Source organism: Malania oleifera, chromosome 12, assembly GCF_029873635.1.
Source record: "Malania oleifera isolate guangnan ecotype guangnan chromosome 12, ASM2987363v1, whole genome shotgun sequence".
NCBI classification, from domain to species: domain Eukaryota; kingdom Viridiplantae; phylum Streptophyta; class Magnoliopsida; order Santalales; family Ximeniaceae; genus Malania; species Malania oleifera.
The window spans coordinates 60,597,294-60,616,638 of record NC_080428.1 but is presented as its reverse complement, the minus strand read 5'-3'; positions in this window follow the sequence as shown (position 1 = coordinate 60,616,638).

Sequence of the window (19,345 nt, the reverse complement as noted above, 5' to 3'; positions counted from 1 at the left end):
ATAGATAATTAATATTACAAACCCTGAATGAATCAATACAAAGAAAATAAACACTTTGGGTCTTCTTTTTCTTCAAGTCAATAGCCATATGATTTCGCCAATTTGATCCTGCACATAAAGTCGACAAACATTAATTACCTTATTTTTGTCATTATAAAAAACGAGATATGACTCAAAAAATCAACAAAGCTGCATCCCACGCCTCCATTCGGGAAATTTAATGGCTTGAGTAACAAAGGAGGGTTCCTCTAGAATAGCATTGGAAGTGACATGGGCACGAGGCAGAGGCCGTGAAACAGTGCCGTTAGTCCTTATTTTAGGGCAAGTTTTGTTGGATTTGGCTCTGATTTGCATGGGATGAATAAAGGTGGAAGGGATTGTAGAGGAGGGAGGGATCGCGGCCAGGAAAGAGGATGCTAGAGAGGATGATTTTAAGGGTGCCCTAGATGAGGTCATGGATGGGCTTGATGTATAGGAGGATTCGACTAAGACACATGGAATTAATGTGGGCTCGTGGGCTAGGAGTAAGAGAATGAGTTGGTGACGAAATGATGTGGGGATTAGGAGATGCACTGGGCTGAGTAGAGTGTTGGTCAGGAAAATAAGAAGGCCCATGAGATTGAGATGGAGAAAGGAAGGGTAAATGGACATGGGACGAGTTGGGTCGATATGGACATTCCGGAAAAGGAACTTGAATTAGAAGCAGAAAATAGAAAGGTTTTTTCATCAAATAAGACATCCCGTGATATATACATTCTGGAAATAGCAACATGGAAGCACATATAGCCATGGTGAGAAGAACTATATCCAAGAAATACACACAGGAGAGACCTGAAACTCATTTTGTGATGATTATATGGCCTAAGATTAGGTTAGCAGAGGCAACCAAAAGTTTTTAAAAACATGTAATTTGGTTTGTGATGAAATAAAATTTCAAATGGTGATTTGTGATTTAAAGTGAGAGTAGGAAGTCAGTTGATTAATAAAACAACAGTGACAAAGGCATCAAACTAGTAAGAATGAGGTAAAGAATAATGAGCTAGAAGTGCAAGATTTGTTTCCACAATATGTCCGTGTTTTCTTTCAATTGAGCCATTTTGTGAGTGAGCATAGGGATAAGAAATGCGATGATAAATTTTGAAAGATTGTAACACATTACTAAGGGATCTAGATTCGCCACCCCAATCTTATTGTAAGGAACGAATTTTTGTAATAAAGAAAGTTTCTACATGACGCTTGAAAGATAGAAAAACTGGGACTACATTGAATTTACATTTTAATGGAAAAAGCCAGGTAAACCGAATGTAGTCATCAACAAAAGAAAGGTAATATCTAAAACCACCACGAGAAAGTATCAGTGCAGGACCCTAGACATTTGAAAATAAAACGCATGTGATCGATAGGAGGATCAGTCATATGGGAGTTGGTGGAGTTTGGCCTTGCAACATGAGGAGCATAAACCTGAGGAGGTAGAAGACCTAATAGGCAGAGAGACTTGTGAAATTATTTTGTCAACTAGTTACATGGAGGGATGACCTAGTCGAATATGCCATTGAAATGAGGGGACACGTTCACCAACATTAGCTTGAGGAGATGGAGATGGTTGTGGAAACACATTCATTCCTTCTTTAGTAGGACCTTGGAGAAGAACTTGCTAGGTTCGAGAATCTTTCATATAGAAAAAGGAAGAGTGAAATTCAAAATAAACAGAATTTTCTTCACACAATTGTTGGACATAAATTAAATTCTTAGAAATTAAAGGCACATGATATAGTTTATAAAGAAGAAGATTGCCATAAGTGGAAGAGATGGAGGAACTGCCAACATGATGTATTGGAAGAGAAGTACCATCACCTACATGAACTTGTTCATCACCCTTGTACTCAGAAGGATTAAGAGTGTTGACCCTATGGGTCATATCCTGTTTTGATTATGACAAATACTCTAGTATTTAATGGTTTGATGAGTTTGTGTGCACGACCGATCGAACGTATTCTATGGTGCACGCACACGACACATGAAGTGAAAACCTGAAGACCCTATTTATGTTGTATTGTAATTTAATCATTTATTTGGGTCTGTAATAGTAATTAGGAGAATATGGTTTGTAATAATTAATGTCTTACCTGCATGGTAGGATCGATAAGCTCAAGACCATAAATGGACCTTAGGGAACACCCTTCGGTCAACCTGACACCGGACTTTTTTGATGTCTTCAAATTGGACTTCAAGTGCCCCTAGGACACACACACTTTCACATATATTTGTTAGGCACTTCAATAGGGCTTATATGTTTTGAAAAGTGACTGAAATGCACACACGATGCACTTTCGGTCGACCAGCCAAGTCAGTTCATTTTGGCCTAGTCGACCGAGACACCCTAGGTCAAAGTTTGACCATCCGGTCGACCAGCAAAGGTAGTTCAAAAGGCCCTAGTCGACCAAAACTCCCTTGGGTCAAAGTTTGACCACCCGATCGACCAACAAAGGTAGTTCAAAAGGCCCTGGTCGACTGAAACTCCCTGGGGTCAAAAGTTTGACCAACTGGTCGACCGAAACTGGTAGTTCAAAAGGCCCTGGTCGACCGAAACCCTCCTGGGTCAACAGTTGACCATTTGGTCGACCGAGAACATTTGTTCTCCAACTACCTGGTCGACCGAAGGGTCCTCGGGAGAATTCCCAGTGGTCTGGTCGACCGAACCAGGAAGTTCAAAATGCCCTGGTCGACGGAAACTCGGAAAATTAGGAAATCGCCCTCTCCTAGTCGACCAAGACCTTAGTTCAAAAGTCCCCTGGTCAACCGAACCATATGTGACTTGGTCGACCGAAACCTTTCTGATCAACCGGACCTCTCAAGTTACCCCTTAATTTTTACCGTGGTTAATATTTTTAAACGGGGTTAACTTGGTTAAAATATAATAAAACTTTCCTAATAATCCCATATATGTCCTTAACGGTTATATTTTAAGGGTAGTCTATATATACCCCCTCATTTGGAATAATTAGCAAGAGATTAGCAAATATAATTAGCCAAAATCCTCTCAATCTCAAAAAGCCCATATTTCATATTCAAGCTTTAAACTCCTACTCTTACTCATTTATATTGCAAATACCTCCTTGTAAGAGTATTCGTGTGCTTATCTCACCTAGCTTAAACTCGCTTTTGGTTGTTTTATTTGTGATCTATATTTCATAGAAAGTAAGCTACAAGTTCTCCTAGGGGGCTTCATAAATAAGCTTTCCATAGGAAAACTTCCTCGGGCTTCTGAGTTTTGCATTTTCATTGCGATACTCAAGAATTCATATTGAGTTTTGGTTGCGAAAAATATTTTACAAATCGTTTTTCAAATATCTCTTGTGATTTATCTTGAGAAAAATATTTTGAGATATTTGCTTGTGTGCTGAAGATCTTTGTTACTATACTTTTTGATTGAGAATATCTTCTTAATACAAAGATCAAATAATATTTTTGCAAACCATCTTTGAATATTTCTCGTGGTTTATATTGAGAAATATTATTTGTTGAGATATTTGAAGTGTGTTTGTGATCTTTGTTTGTGCATTGTGACTGAAATATTATTTTGACACAAAGATCATACCATTTACACTCTCACGCACTGATTGTTATATTTGCATAAATATTTGAGAGTAAACACTTAGACTACATCGAGCTTATCAAATCCTATCTTTCGGTAGTGTATTGATTATACTGTACGTAACTGGGTACATATCTGCTTTACACGAAAGCACAATCACTGTACCATTTGATTGTATTTCAAATCTATTGTATTTCCAGGCACGAGCCTGAAGAGGGAGACTAGCCCTGGAATAGTCCCGGATTGGCTTAGACCCGATTAGGAAAGCTTGGTGCGTCATCCTGTTAAGGCGTGTAGGTTGAAGTCAGCCCCTCTAATTGACCTGGTTAAGGTTGAGGTCAGCCCTATGTTAATTTGACCTGGTTGTAAATGGTGCGCTCCACCTTTAAGTGAGCTATTAGTGGAATCCTCTGGCTTGCGAGTTAGAGGTGGGGACGTAGGCACTGTTGGGCGAACCTTGATAACATATCGTGCATGTTCATTTACATTTGCACAATTTACTTACTGCACGTGTATGTTATATTGTGAATGATTAGGTTTACATTTGCATAAACAAACCCTAGGTTAAGTAATACTGTTTATCTGGTTTAACCTAGGTGATAAATTTTAAATATCCAATTCACCCCCCCCCCCCCGGTCTTGGGATTGCACCAAAGCTAACAAAGAGAGATGTTAGAAAAATCATGAGTGAAGTGGTGAGTAGCAGCAAAATCAGGGTACCAGTTAGTGTCTGTAGGGGTGGGAGGAGGCTGAGGGTAATGTGGTCCTGAAGTGAAATGGATTGAAAGAGAGGGTGGATGAGGAGATTGAAAACTGAATTCATACGTGTGATAGCATGTTTGGCTATGTGGCCTTGCTTATGACACACTTGACAAGTGGGTTGGTTAGGTGCAAAGAAGGATAGGGAGGGGGCAAAACCACGACCATCATTTCTGCCACGACTACCATGCCCTTTGAACCTTCCCTTGCCATGAGAGAAACCATGACCTCGGGAGGAATTGATGCTAGATTGTTTCAAATTGGTAATAGTATGGAATTCAGGTGCTACGATAAGACTAGTAACTTGATGAGTTAATTTGGACTCATGAATAAGGAGATGACTGTAGACTTGGGTAGGAGTGAGGGGATCCACATGCGTAGTAATATAAGTGACCACTAAATCATAGTCTAAGCCTAAGCCAGCCAAGAGAAAAGTGATGAATTCAGAAGATGCTAAGATTTTACCAGCCATAACAAGAGTATCTCGGAGGAGCTTGGCACATCTATAGTAACCAAAAATGGAGTCCGAACCCTTTTTGAGGGTGGTGAGTTGCACAAGCACTTGCATAATGCATGCTTGCGATGTTGTAACAAATAATGATTCAAGAATAGCCCATACTTCATAATAAGGGGATGCCTCGAGAACATGTGCAATCAAAGGTTCAGATAGAGAGGAAATGAGGACACTCATGATGGCTTAATCCTGTTGTTGCCAAGCTAGAAAAGCATAAGTTGGTTTGGAACTTTCGTCGGGCAGTTTGGGGGGGGGGGACAATAGTGCCATGAACATACCCAAAGAGGTTCTAGCCTCGAAGGTAAGGTACGATTTGCGCCTTCCATGGAAGATAATTGTCATTGTTTAATTTGATAGTAATCAAATTGGTGGGGGAGGGAAGAGAGACAGGAAAAGTTCAGTTAGAAAAGATTGGTGCATCATGAGATTCAACCATGGAAGCAGGCAATGGAAGCTTAGGAAAGCAAACAGAGAAGATGGACGTGAGTCCTAAAAAGCTCTGATACCATGATGAAAATAGAAAAATAAAAAGAAATGAAAAAATGAAAGTTTTATTGAATTTTGTTGGCTGCATTTTACATTGATGCAATTGCAATTTATTTACATAAACTAGAATATTCTTTGTAAAAAATTTCATCAGCAGCAAATGGAAGTTTTACATGTGTATAACTAAAAATTATTCTTGAGCATTCTAGCTTGACACATCTTCAGTATTTCTTGATGAGGTGGTGGGGGAGAGCTGATCCTGTGGCAAAGGTAGTGCTTATGAAATCTTTTGATTTGCCAAAGGCAAAAAAATCAAGCTAGTTGTGAGTAGCTTGATAATTTGGCTTGGCAATCACTCACTTGACTTATTCGTTTATACAAATAAGAAATTGCAAACTTATTTTGAGGCTAGTTTAAACAAACTAAGCCTAAAAGAGGTTGAGTTTGACTCATTTAAATAAATTTGTAAACACTTCATTTATATAAGATTGTATGGACCATAAGTTTAGATTAGGCTCTTTTAAAAGTTTGCTGGTGAACTCATTTAAAGGCTCAAATACGAGTGTAACAAAGATGTCAATTTATAGTCCACTTAATCTAACTCTCATTTGATATTCATCTTTCAATCTTTTGCATCTCTAAATTTCTAATTTGACAAAGATAATTATACCTCTCTACTTTTCTACCTCTCTATTTCAATATGTAATAACTTAAGTGACAAGAATTATAAACTCATTCACTTTCATAAATTGTTGTTGTTGATATGATAAAAAAAAAATGTTGAAAATTGCATCACTCCATCTTTGTGTTTGTGCTTATTTGTTTAATAAATTTATAATAAACTTTTTTTAGACTATAAATCAACCAAATCTTAGTGGCAAACTCCAGTTCAACTAAAACTTAGTTAATATTTTAATCAATAAATTTGAATAAGTACAATCACGATCAATTTGATCTCAAATCAACCTATGTAGTTATTTTAAACACGTAACTAATAAACTTGAGCAAAGTTTGATACTATTAATAATATTTAAAATATTATTATATATTTTAATTTAAACATTAAACCAACATAATTCATATTTTTTTATTATACCTAGTTAGTTGCGTCTTGACAAAGACGACTTAACTACTGACAACAGACATAATTAAAAGGTGACAGCACATGGGCGGCTGCATTTGTGCGGGAGTGACCCACCACCTTTAATCATGTAACAACTTTTGACTCTTCATACAAACTTGTCATACAAGCAGACATAAGAAGGCCCACCAATGTGGACTTTAGTGACAATAATACATAAAGTAGTCATAAAGTAGCCTGCCATTATGGACTTCGGTGAGATGGTGAGAGATTGAGGTTGACGTAATCTTCATCCGTGATTTCTCCATGGATCAGATGGTAGCAAGTTTTCTCTTTCCAAGGATTGTCTTCATCTGTGTCCATAGAGTCTGGATCTGGAGGGTCTTTGTCAGGTGGCTTAGGAGCTGGGATCTCATCTGGAATGGCTGTGACGAGCTCAGAACAGAACTTCAAGTCGTTCATTTCACATAGGTGATTCAGCAGTGAAGGCTTGTAGCTGGGCCAAGTGCTAGGGAAGTTGTATAGCGTATCCCATTCGTAAACTTGATTCTGAGACCATAGGAGGTTCCTGTTTGGATTGTAGAAATACGGACTATGCAGAATGAAGATACTATGTACTGCGGATGCTTCAGCTGGGTCCATCTTCCAGAAGTTGTGATTACCCATGAGGGTAGTCAGCTTCTTTCTCCATGTGAACAGAGGATCAAACAGCTAGAGGAAGGTCCAGAACAGGGATTTCTGGTTGGCTGGATCATCAAGGTGAGCGTACGTCTCCTGAAGAGGGAGAAAAACAACATGTACCTACAAAACAGAGAAATACAATAGATACCATAATACATGAGTATTGAAAGATGATGGTTTGATGACGTAAGGATTGAGAAAGGGTATGCTGGGAAAGTCAGGTGATGGTCTATAGTCTGAGCATAGTGGTAATAGAAAGGTTTTGCACAGAATTTGATTTTGGAGACATCAGTTGTTTCTAGAGGTATTTCTGGCGGGAAATGTATCTGGGTAGAGGCTCCAAGGTAGAGGATATCTGAAGGTGAGGATGAGGATGAGGATGAGGCCATGAGGATTAATGGAATGGCTCGGTGCTTGGATATGAGGAAGGATGTTTTTCAAGGGCGAGATAACATATCAGCGAGGACATTGTGATCACCTTTTATATGCTTCACAGAGAAGTCATATCTGGAAAACCAGTCTTTCAATATGAGAATCTGTGGATCAGGGAGAATCTTGTTTCGAAATTCAAGCATCTTTGGGAAAGATGAATTGTCCATTTCAACTGTGAAGTGCTTTGATCTGACGTAGAAGTCAAATTTCTGAATTCCATTTTTTACTGCAATAATTTCTTTTGAGAATCTTTGAATTCTCCACTGGCGTGTCCACAATAGGACCTCTTGTTATCCTTATCTTCAAGCAGTAAGGCACCCCAATAATGGTCACTTGCGTCTGACTAAAGAATAAGATTTCCTGTGGATGGAATAGTAAGAGGTGGTGGATCCTTTGCAGGTTTTTAAAGATATTTAATAGCCTGTGTCTGGTCAGGGCCCCATGGAGGTAGTTTCTTTTTCAACAGCTGTGACAGGGCATTGGTGAATCGACTTGCATGCGAGATAAAGTCTCTGATGTAGTTAATGATGCCAAGAAATTGTTGTATTTCTTTGACAGAAAGATTATCATCAGGAAACTGTAATAATTGCTCGAGGAGATGTGGACCTAGGCAAATTGTTAGCTTTACCGTGATCCCAAGAAGGGGGGTGAATTGGTATTTTTAAATTTTATCTCCTAGGTATTCCACCTACCAGCAGTATGTTCACAAGCCTAGGGTCAATCTAGTGCAAATAATGTAAATATACCAGAAATAAAATAAAGCAGTTTAAACAACCATACAAGCACCAGAAAGCAGTAAAGAGAGGATGACACGTAGATATGTTATCGAGGTTCGGCCAACTGCCTACGTCCCCGCCTTGGCTAACCAGCACAAGGATTATCACAATACCTTGCTCACTTAAACAGGTGGAGCAGCACCTATACAAACTAGGTCAAATTAACACAGGGCTGACCTCAACCTTTACACCAATCCTTACCGGGCTGGATTACCGCCCCCTCAGGCCACGCCTAGAATCTCTCAGATATACAATCAAAGGTACAATACAAGAGTGCTTTCACGTAAAGCAGATTTGTACCACAAGTGCGCACAAACACAAACACCACAGATGATTTAATAATGTAAGCTCTGTGTGGTCTAAATATGTCAACTCTCAACAATGTTTTCTATCTGTGTAGCAAGTACGTGAGAGTGTCAATAATAATCTGTGTACTTCAAAATATTCAATCAAGAGTGTTCACACAGAATATCAAACAAGCCTCAATATTATCAATCAATAGAATGCGTATATGCTTGGATTGCAAAATAGATAATCTTTGTTTTCGGCAAATGATATATATACTTGTATAAATAATACCACAAAGATTGATATATCACACACACGAATATCTTTTCACAAATATATCAATATGAACACCACAAGATATTCGAATATGTTTGAAAGTATTTTTGCAATCTCCAAACAAAAACGAACTTCCTAAGATATTGCAACGAGAATGCAATACTTGGGATGTCACAACAAGTCTTTCTTAGGGTAGGCTTATTGGCAAAGCCTCCTAAGAAAACTTAGGTTATGCTCTCAAAAATCGATTCAAATATGCAACAATATGGAGAGCTAACCTAAGTAAAAGTATTCAATACACTTACAAATGATTTAGATGGATGAAGAGTGTAAGCTTGAGTAGGTTTCAAAAGAAGTGTGAGTAATGAGAGGCAAAAATGAGTATTTTGACTTGAGAGAAATTTTGTTAATCTTTTTGCTAATCCGTGCTTAAATCACCAAATGAAGGAATATATATAGACATACTAAAAATTTTGACTGTTGGGGACTTATTAGGGATTTTTGGAAAAGATTAATGACACTTAAGATAATTTAACCCCGTTAAAAAATTATTAACTGCGGTAAAAAATGGGAGCAACCCGAGAGGTCCGGTCGACCAGAAATGGTTCGGTCGACCAGGACTCAAGTAGCTCGGTCGACCAGGGCAATTTTGAACTGAGTGGCTCGGTCGACCGGAGAGGGCGATTTGCCAAATTTCTGAGGTTCGGTCGACCGGGGCCTTTTTGAACTACAGGGCTCGGCCGACTAGGCAGTTGGGAATTCTCCCAAGACCCCTCGGTCGACCAGGTCGCTGGAGTACAAATCTGGTCGGTCGACCGGGAGGTCAAAAAGTTGACTCCCAGGAGGTTCGGTCGACCGAGGTCAAATGACCTATAAGGGCTCGGTCGACCGGGCCTGGGTCAAACAGTTGACCCGGACCGGTTTCGGTCGACCAGGCCAGATTGAACTGAGTTGGCCGGTCGACCGAAAGTGCACCAAGTGTGCATTTCGGTCCCGAATTGACCCAAATAAGTCTATTTCAAGTGCCTAATAAACATATGTGCATATGTGTGTGTCCTAAGGTCACTTGGGGTCCAATTTGGAAACACTGAAAAAGTCCGGTGTCGGTCGACCGAAGGTCGACCGATGGTTCACCCTAAGGTCTTTCTATGGTTCGGTTTGAGCTTACAAATTAAATCATGCATGTGATGTGTGTGAGCTTACTACAAACCGAAAACCCTAATTACTATTACAGACAAATTTCATTTAAAAACTATTACAATTAAGAGTATGAAATTGTCTTCAAGTCTTTAAGCTTTTCACGTGCCACTGAAGATATGCTAATATGAACCTGCACATGAACTAGATATTTATTAAATACAATTGTATTTGTCATTATCAAAACCAGGGTGTGACCTATAAGGTCAACACAAATAGTTCCATGGGATATTTTCATCCCCAGAAAATCAATTTTATTTTGTCCAATCATGCTTTTCTTTTCTGACAACATTATCCCATACTGTAATGCCGGCTGGTGGAAATGATCAAGAAGGTGATGATGATCTGCAAGATTTTTTGAGAATAATAATATATCATCAATATAAATCAAAGTACTATGCAGAATCGGATTAAAAATCCTAGTCATCGCCTTTTGAAACAGTGATGGTGCGATCTTTAAGCTGAAGGGCAAAACAGTCCATTGGAACTGTTCATTCGGAATACAAAAAATTGTCTTGTATCTATCATTTGGATGAATCCAGAGTTGCTAAAAGGCACCTTTCAGATCAAACTTTGAAAATATTTCTACTTAAGCGAGATGGATGAATTGTGTCCTGGCTTTTGGAATAGGGAATTTATCATCCCTGATGAACACGTTCAACGACTCGTAATCAATCACCAATCTCTTTTTCCCTCTAATTTTCTCTGATTTTTTTCAACATAAAATGCTTGACATGCCCAAGAGGAAATGGTTGGTTCAATTAGACCTTGCTTTAATAAAGAATAACATTCTTCTCTGGCAAGTTTTAGGTCTGAAGGAGTCATTCCCGGATGGGTAGCCTTGGTCGGACTAATATCTTCATTGAGCTTGAAGGGAATGTGAATGAAAAAGTCTAGATTTTTCCAGAGTGGATGATCATGAATGAACTGGTCATGACTTTCTACACACAGCTAAAGGAGTTTGTTTTGAATGGGCTGGAAATTTGGAGAAGAATACGAAAAAGAATAAATCTTCTTTGTCTGGGTGAAAGGCTTGAATTCTCTTTCGTACTTAATTCCAGTGGGAAGAATCCTCAAGGATTTCGAAAGACAATAAACATCCCAACCCAATAAATCATCTTTTTTAGGAAGTGGACTAACGATGACATGAGTCCAAATGATGCAATTAGGAAGGAGTTTAATTCCAATTTTCTTTTTCGAAATCAAAGTAGTGGTAAAAATTTGATCATTTGCAGCTCTAAAGAATTGAGTCTTGGGAGACCAACAATCTGATGGTAGAACTTTTGGATTAACCATGGTCTTATGGGATCCCGTATCAATGAATGCAACAACAGGAATGGGTTTACCATATTTTTCAGGGAGGAGCTGAATTTCAACATAAGGACTTATCTGAGAATCTTGAGAAGAGAGAATAGGTTGAACTTGAAGAGTTTCATCTGAATGATAATCATCTTCTGAATCGGAATTTTCTAAATCAGTTAGAACGAGAATAGTCTCTTCAGTCATCTCTTCTTGTTCTGAAAGAACAAATTCAGCATCTGCATCAAGTTCTTCATTCTGTAGTTGTTGGGCAAGCTTTGCAGATTTTGTCCTATTCATTGGGCATTGCTTTACATAGTGTCCTTTCTTCTTGCAAATGAAACAGCGAGGAGATTTATCATGTCCTCGTCGGAACTTCTTTTTGAAGAATTTGAATTTTTTCTTTTTTCTGGGATTTTCCCTGAAATGCTTGTCAGAACCATAGTCTTTAAAGTGCGTTTCCTTTTTAGGACTGCAGATGCAATCCTTTTCTTTGCATTTGATCTGCAAGTAAGGCTTCTTGCATTGCTTAGTGAACTTATGATTCTGTTTCATCATCTTTGAGAACAACTGATGGGTATCACACAATTTCTCAAGAGCAAAGAGTGCCAGTTGATGAATTTCTCCTAAGGAGATATCTCTGAGTGGTTATGAGAGAGATGCAATCTTTCTCTGTAACTCTGGATGGATATCTTATGGTAAAGAATTAATATAAACTTGTCTAAGATTATCATCATGAAATCCACCAAGAAGATAATATCGTCTGGACATCTTTTCTTTTCAAAGAACAGCATCTCATTTCAAAATATTCTTGTCGAACTTCATTGGCATGAATGTTTGGATCTCCAACGAATTCTCGATAAAGTGTTCCCAAAGCAAAAGAGGGAGTCTGGGATTTAATAAATGTTACTTGTCTATATTCACCAAGACTTTGAAACCAGTCTCTTAAAGTTCCAGTAAATCTGGATGTGAATTCAACAAGAACTGTTTCCAAATTATTCCTGTGCTTTGAAAGTTGAAGGTCAATCCATGCACCAAATTCACTAATTCGATCTCTCCATTTAGTTGGAGGTAATCCATCAAAGGAGAACCAAGAACCATTGGTTGAATGATGAGGAACCGATTGTGGAATAGCCAAAGTGGCTTCAGAAGGTTCTTCCACAATGGGAACTGTGGTGTCAGTCTCTTCATGGAATTCTTGGGTTCTGGATGATCCTGGATCAGTGTGAGATGCCATCATCATATTGGTCGTATTGGTGAGGTCAGTAATCTCTTGATCTGAGGAGGAAGAGGATATTTCAGTGGAAACATCACTGTTATCATCAATGGGTACTTCAGGGACAAAGTCAGCAAGGAAAGATGAAGATTGATCAGGTGAAACAAATGGACTTTTGAGTTTATGATCAACAGGCTCAGCGGGCAAAGGTTTTGTCGGAATTGGAGATCTCAGAGAAATAGGTGTGGATGGAATAAGAGAATGTCTCTTAAAATTCTCAGCAGTGGATTTGAAATGCTTGGAATAATCTAGCTGTTGGTAGGATGGAGTTGGTGGTGACTAAGGAGTGAAAGAGTATGGTGGAGCATATGGAAAGGCTTTAGGAATATAGGTTGGTGAGGGAATTGGACGATGATCTCGTTCAATCTGAGATACTTGATCTTTGAACCTTCTGATTTCTGCTTCTTTATCATTAAACATTGATCCAAAATATCCTGCAGAAATGAATTTCCTAAGCTCAGCATCAAGACAATCAATTCTTCTTTTGAAATCAGTGTATAAAGCTTCAATTATGGAATCAAGGTTGCCAAATCGTTGGTCCATCTGAGTGCCATGGTGTATGAGTTTATCAACCTAGTGATCAATGGCAGTCAACGTTGTATTCTGTGATCTGGCATTCTGAGTTTACCAGTTCAGAACTTGTTCAGCTTATGATTGAAGCTTTCTGGAACCGTCTGGTTGGATTTTAGAGGATTGGACAAAAGGTCTGGTATGAAGGTTGGAGTCTGTGTATGATCTTGGTTCCAAGGGTGGAAATTGTTTATCATACGGAGAAGCCATGAAACAGGGAATAAGTTGTGAATGGGGCAGTTTAGAAACTAGAGTTTGGTAAGGTTCTGGTTCAGGTTCTTCTGAAGGAAGGAGTCCTTCTTTAGGAAGAATCTCAAGGGCTCTGTCGTAGATCCATAAGGGTTTAGGTTTTGGATCTGGACGTCGGATTCCTATCCATGGGCTACTTGGGTTATCAGGCTTTCTCTGTGGAGAAAAGGATTGACAAGATGGTTTGGTTTCTCTTTGTTTTAATTGGCGGCAAGTACAATCTGGATCACACATCGAGGGATCAACATCCCATATGAAATGTCCTTCAATTTTATCAGTATAGATGGGGGGTTCGTCTGCTTCAACGTGGCTGATTGGAATGTCATCTTCAAAAGTTACAGGCCTAATCATCAAGGATTGGAACACCGGAGGAGTGCTAGATGAAGCTGTATCTTTTGGGTTGAACACCGTCCTTACCGTTCCATCTGGAAGTCTCTGAAACTTGGGATCTAAGAAATGGATGGATGACGATTGCTGATGAAGTTGTTCATAGCAGGAAATCCACTCCAGAGGAATGAGTTGCTTTAACTCTTCCCTGGGAATCTGTCGTGGAATCTGAAGAATAGTGGGAACTTCATCTTCTCTTTCAGCAGTGATCAAGATTGTATCCTCAGACTGTCCCAGAAGGGGAAGATCAACAGCATGATCTTGAAGTCTGTAAATGAGTTGATGATGCAGTGTAGCCATGTAGGCTGAAGAAACTTGTGGAGCACTAGTAATCTGTAGTTGAACCTTTATGCAGTTCCTCAGACTTTTGTCTCTTAGAGGAATATTAAAGTTGGGAAAGAATGTGAGACAGACACTACCAGCTTGGAGAGTGGTAAGCGAAGTGCCAATTTCTGCATGCTCATACTGGGTGTATGTTGTGTTGAGAAGAGTGATCCTGGCTGTGACATGAAGTCCTTTTCGGCCATGGAGGGTCAGAAGAAGTCTGACAGCGCCGAAATGGAGATGGGTATAGCCTTCTCTGATCCATTGATTGATCAGATCTTGATCTAGCTCAAGATCAACATATTGTTCTTTGGAAGAGGCTGGAATGAGACATTTGTCAAGAGCTGTAGTCAGGACGAACTCCTTGACTTGTGGTCTGTTGTGAGATATAAGAAGAGTACGAACTTGATTGGCCAAAGATCTTTTTCTTCTGAAAATATTGTAGGGATTTACAAGTAGAAGGGAGGTTTCCTAGATCTGAGCAGAGTCAGGAATATAGGAGTACTCTACTGGGTTGGTAATTTTGGAAGAAGTGGTTCTTTTTATGGAAGGAGGGAGAGAAATGGAAGAAGAAAGTCGAGCAGGTGTAATCTCTATATTTTGAGAGTGAGATTCCATGGTTTGCAAGTTTCCCCTTTTAACTATTTGTACCTCGTTCTTCTAAAAATTAATTCTATAATCTTAACTCTCCTGGACTCCAGGCAAGGACATGGCTCTGATACCACACGAGAGTCGAGAGCCCTAAGACCTTCCAAAGGAAAGCAACCAATCTAGGACCAATCTCCAACACAGGCCTTCCCATGGCCACTCAAACGGAGAACTCAGGTCCTTCAACCAAATACTTTACCAGAGGAGGTCTTCGGGGACCGTACAACCTTTCTGATGTACAGGATCCTCCTTAGAGGCAAGCATAGAGCATACTCGGTACCATGTTATGATCATTAAAGGAACCCATTACAGTTTCGTCCCATGGCCACTCAAACGGAGAACTCAGGTCCTTCAACCAAATACTTTACCAGAGGAGGTCTTCGGGGACCGTACAACCTTTCTGATGTGCAGGATCCTCCTTAGAGGCAAGCATAGAGCATACTCGGTACCATGTTATGATCATTAAAGGAACCCATTACAGTTTCGTTAAACTAGAGGTTTGTCTTGTACCACATATATATATAATAACATTATAAGATATTAAAATATTACGATATACTTATGGTATACATAATAATAAAATCTAATAAATATATATTTTAGAAAAAAATATAATACTATTGTATATTAAATATACGCAGGCACATATATATTATAATGTAATATTATATATAATATAATAAAATGTATTATATAAATATAAAAAAATAATATTAATATTATGATATCATTAAAATATATTATATATTATAATATAAAATATTTTAATCATTATTATTAATATTTACATTGTATATAATAATGTTATAACACATAAAAAGTAATAAAATAATAGTAAATTACAAAATACTATGATGTAATTGTGGCATGATTATTCATTTATTATATTATTATATAGAACCTTAAAATAAGATAAAATTAAGATTCTTAATATCATTATAAAAATATATAATAGTAAATTTTACTAATTTATAATAAGTAAAAAAAAAATACTTTTGTATAATAAAATAAAATGCTATGGTAGTTGTTTTATTATATTATTAATTAATATTATTAATATCATTAATAAAAATATATAAAAATAAATTTTACTAATTATATAATATACAAAAAAGAATAAAATACTATTGTGTAAGAAAATATAATGCTATGGTGGTTGTTTTATTATATTATTATTATTTTGTATTAAAGAATAAATTATGTTATAGCACTATTGTAACGACCTGCCAAATTTTTTTTCTTTTTAAATTACTTATATACTATATTGTAATTTACACTGCTTTGATACCTTCTAGTTTAAATTTAACCATTAAACTAAGGAGCGAGAAGCTGAGTTCATATAATCATAATCACAAATACACAATACCAGAGTGCTAAAATGCTCTCAAAATATACGTATACAACTGAACTAAAACTATACAAAAGTATTCCCTTCTCTCTGCGAGCTTGATCTACTCGCTTAACTGGATCATCTGAAAAATGTAAATTTATTAGGATGAGACAACGCTCAGTAAGACAAAACATGCTATTGCTAGTGTGTGATAAATGAGTTACAATTCTATAAAAGTCTGATTCTATATTGTAGTGACCCAAAGAATAATAGCTTTTTAATAATAAGAGGGAGAGAAAATAGATACAAAAACAGAAGGAGGCTGTAGATTTCATCGACGAACACAGGGTTTTGTCGACGAAGGTCTTCATAATTTCGTCGACGAGAAAATACCGAGAGAGGGTCTGGGCGGTCTGAATTTCGTTGACGAATACAGGGCTTCGTCGACGAATTTTGTGAAGGACTTGTCGACGAGGTGACGTGTCTCATCGACGAATCCGGTAGTATATAAGGAGGAAAAATCGGAATAATTTCATTTCTCTCGCCGCTCTCTCTCTCTCTCCTACGACTCTCTCTCCCTTCTCTCTTCATTTTCGGCCCCACCAGTTGCCGGATCGACGATCCAAGGCTACCACGACGCTCCTGGAGGAGTTCTCCATGCATCTACCGGAGCGAATCGTCAGGAAATCGGAGTTGAAAATCATCCCAAATTTAGGGTAAGACCTTTTAGTCTCCTTTTGGCCTTGTGGTAGTTATAGGAAATGATACAGGCAGAAAAATATTGATGTTTAGTTTTGGAAAATGTTGGTTTCAGGGTGTTTTGTAGGAGGCCCTACGGGTATCAGGCTAGAGTAGAGTAAGGGCTTATCAAGATTTAGGTAAGGGAAATATGCTATGCTATGAAAATCCCAAATATTATACAGTGTATGTATTTACGAAAATTATATATTTTAGTATGGTGTGGCTTATGATTATGTATATGGTACGGGGATATGTTTATGAATTTAGTTTCATGATTTTACGAATTTCAGTATTATGATTATACGCATTTCAGTACCATGATTATACAGATTCCAATACCATGATTTTACGATATTTTAGTACCATGATCTTATGAATTTCAGTACCATGATAACACGAATTCTAGTATTACGAATATGTAGTTCCATGTTATGATTATTCAGATTTCAGTACGTTATGCAGTATCATGGTTATTTCAGTACTTCAAAATCATGGTAAATCAGATAGACATGTATATAGAAATATATTATACGATATCAGACCCTGTTGGACTTGCAGCTACAGAGCACGGTACTATTGCTACAAATACTATGTTACTATATGAGTGCAACCACCTATTCAGATATACATGGTACGGTCGACCACCTAGGCCCTTGAAGAGGTTAGGCTCCCCATCCAGATATGGGTTGAGGTGGGCAGGTCGATTGACGGAGTTCAGTGATTTATTCCTAGTTGGCCAGTCAGGGAAAATCCAACCTACGGGCCGCACAACCTCGTCATGAGGGGCATGTCATGACACAGATAGACACAGGGAATAGTTTCAGTTACTATTACTTACGTATTGATTTACAGAAACAGGGATCCTACTATTTACACTAAAAGTATTTTGAATTATAACCATAATACTGATATGTTAAGCAATAGGGAAAAGGGGTGGTGTTTTTTATTATTTATACTGTACTTTTGTACCTAGTTATTCATGTTTATATGAAACAGATTTCATGATATGTAGTAGCTCATTTGCCACACAATAGTAATAACATATTATCTCTTACTGAGTGTTGGCTCATCCCAGTGTTGATATATTTTTCAGGTGATCCAAGTAGGCGAGTAGATCAAGCTCGCAAATAGAAGGGCTTCAGTAGTGCCCTGAAAGAGAGTGAGTATCATTTTTGGGAGCATTTTTGTATTACCCTAGCTCGTTGAGGGCAATTTTTGGGGATACAATTATCTTTGTATATTTTGGAAAACATTTCAGCACTCTAGTATTGGTTCTGGTATTGTATGTAATAGTCTAGGTTTTGTTTATATGATTATGCTTCTCGCTGCTTAGGATAATGTTATGGTATCAGAATATGATATTTATTACAGTGGGAAAAAAAATCAATTAATTAAGTAGGTCGTTACATATATAATCATGTATAACTGAATCTGTAAATACGGTACAAATAATATAAACCACCACCTATATCCATGTTGCTTAACATATCCGTATTTTAGGTTTATACTCATAATACTTCTAATATACATAAGTATATTCTTTGTTTCTGTATAACTGGAAAAAAAAACTTCCCTGGATGGATAGTTGTATGTCATGATTTAACCCCTCATGACAAGGTTGTGCGACCCGTAGGTGGGATTTATCACTAGTTGGCCTACTAGGATAAACCACTATACTCCGTCAGTCAGATCGACCCTCCTCAACCTATATCTGATGGGGAGCCTGTCCACAACATAAGCACAATCGACTTATCTACAACTTATTATCTGAATATGTGGTTACACTCTGAACTGTATATAACTACGATACCGTACTCTATAAACTGTATCTGTAATGGTCCATCAGGGTCTGATACTATATAATATATTTCTGTATACAACTACCTGTTTTACCATGATTATGTAATAACTGTATTAACCATGACGCTGTAATAAACTGTAACTATATTAATTGTATTTTTGAGATAAACTGTAAATTTGTATGTCATGGTACTGTAAAATTAAATAATCATGTATTCTGAAAAATACTGTAAAACATGTTCCCTATCTGCATATTCTGTAAAGCACAATCCTGAAAATATTGTAAAACATATTTTTGTACTGTATTCATATTCTCATGCCACACAGTAATTAAAACATCTTAAACATAATTGATAATTGTATAAAATTCCTACTGTGAATAATAATCTAGTAAAAATATATATTTTATACTGAAAATCGTAGTAGAACTACCTAGCATAGCATATTTTCTTTACCCGATTGCTGCTAAAATCTCCTACTGTATGGGCCTTATACCTGCACGGCTCCCCACTCAGTACCCTGAACACGATATTTTCCAGAACAGAACATTACTACTTCTTTCCCTACTACATTTCTTACAACTGTTGGAAAGCCAAATTTTGACAAAAAGGCCTTACCCTGAATATGTGATGAAAT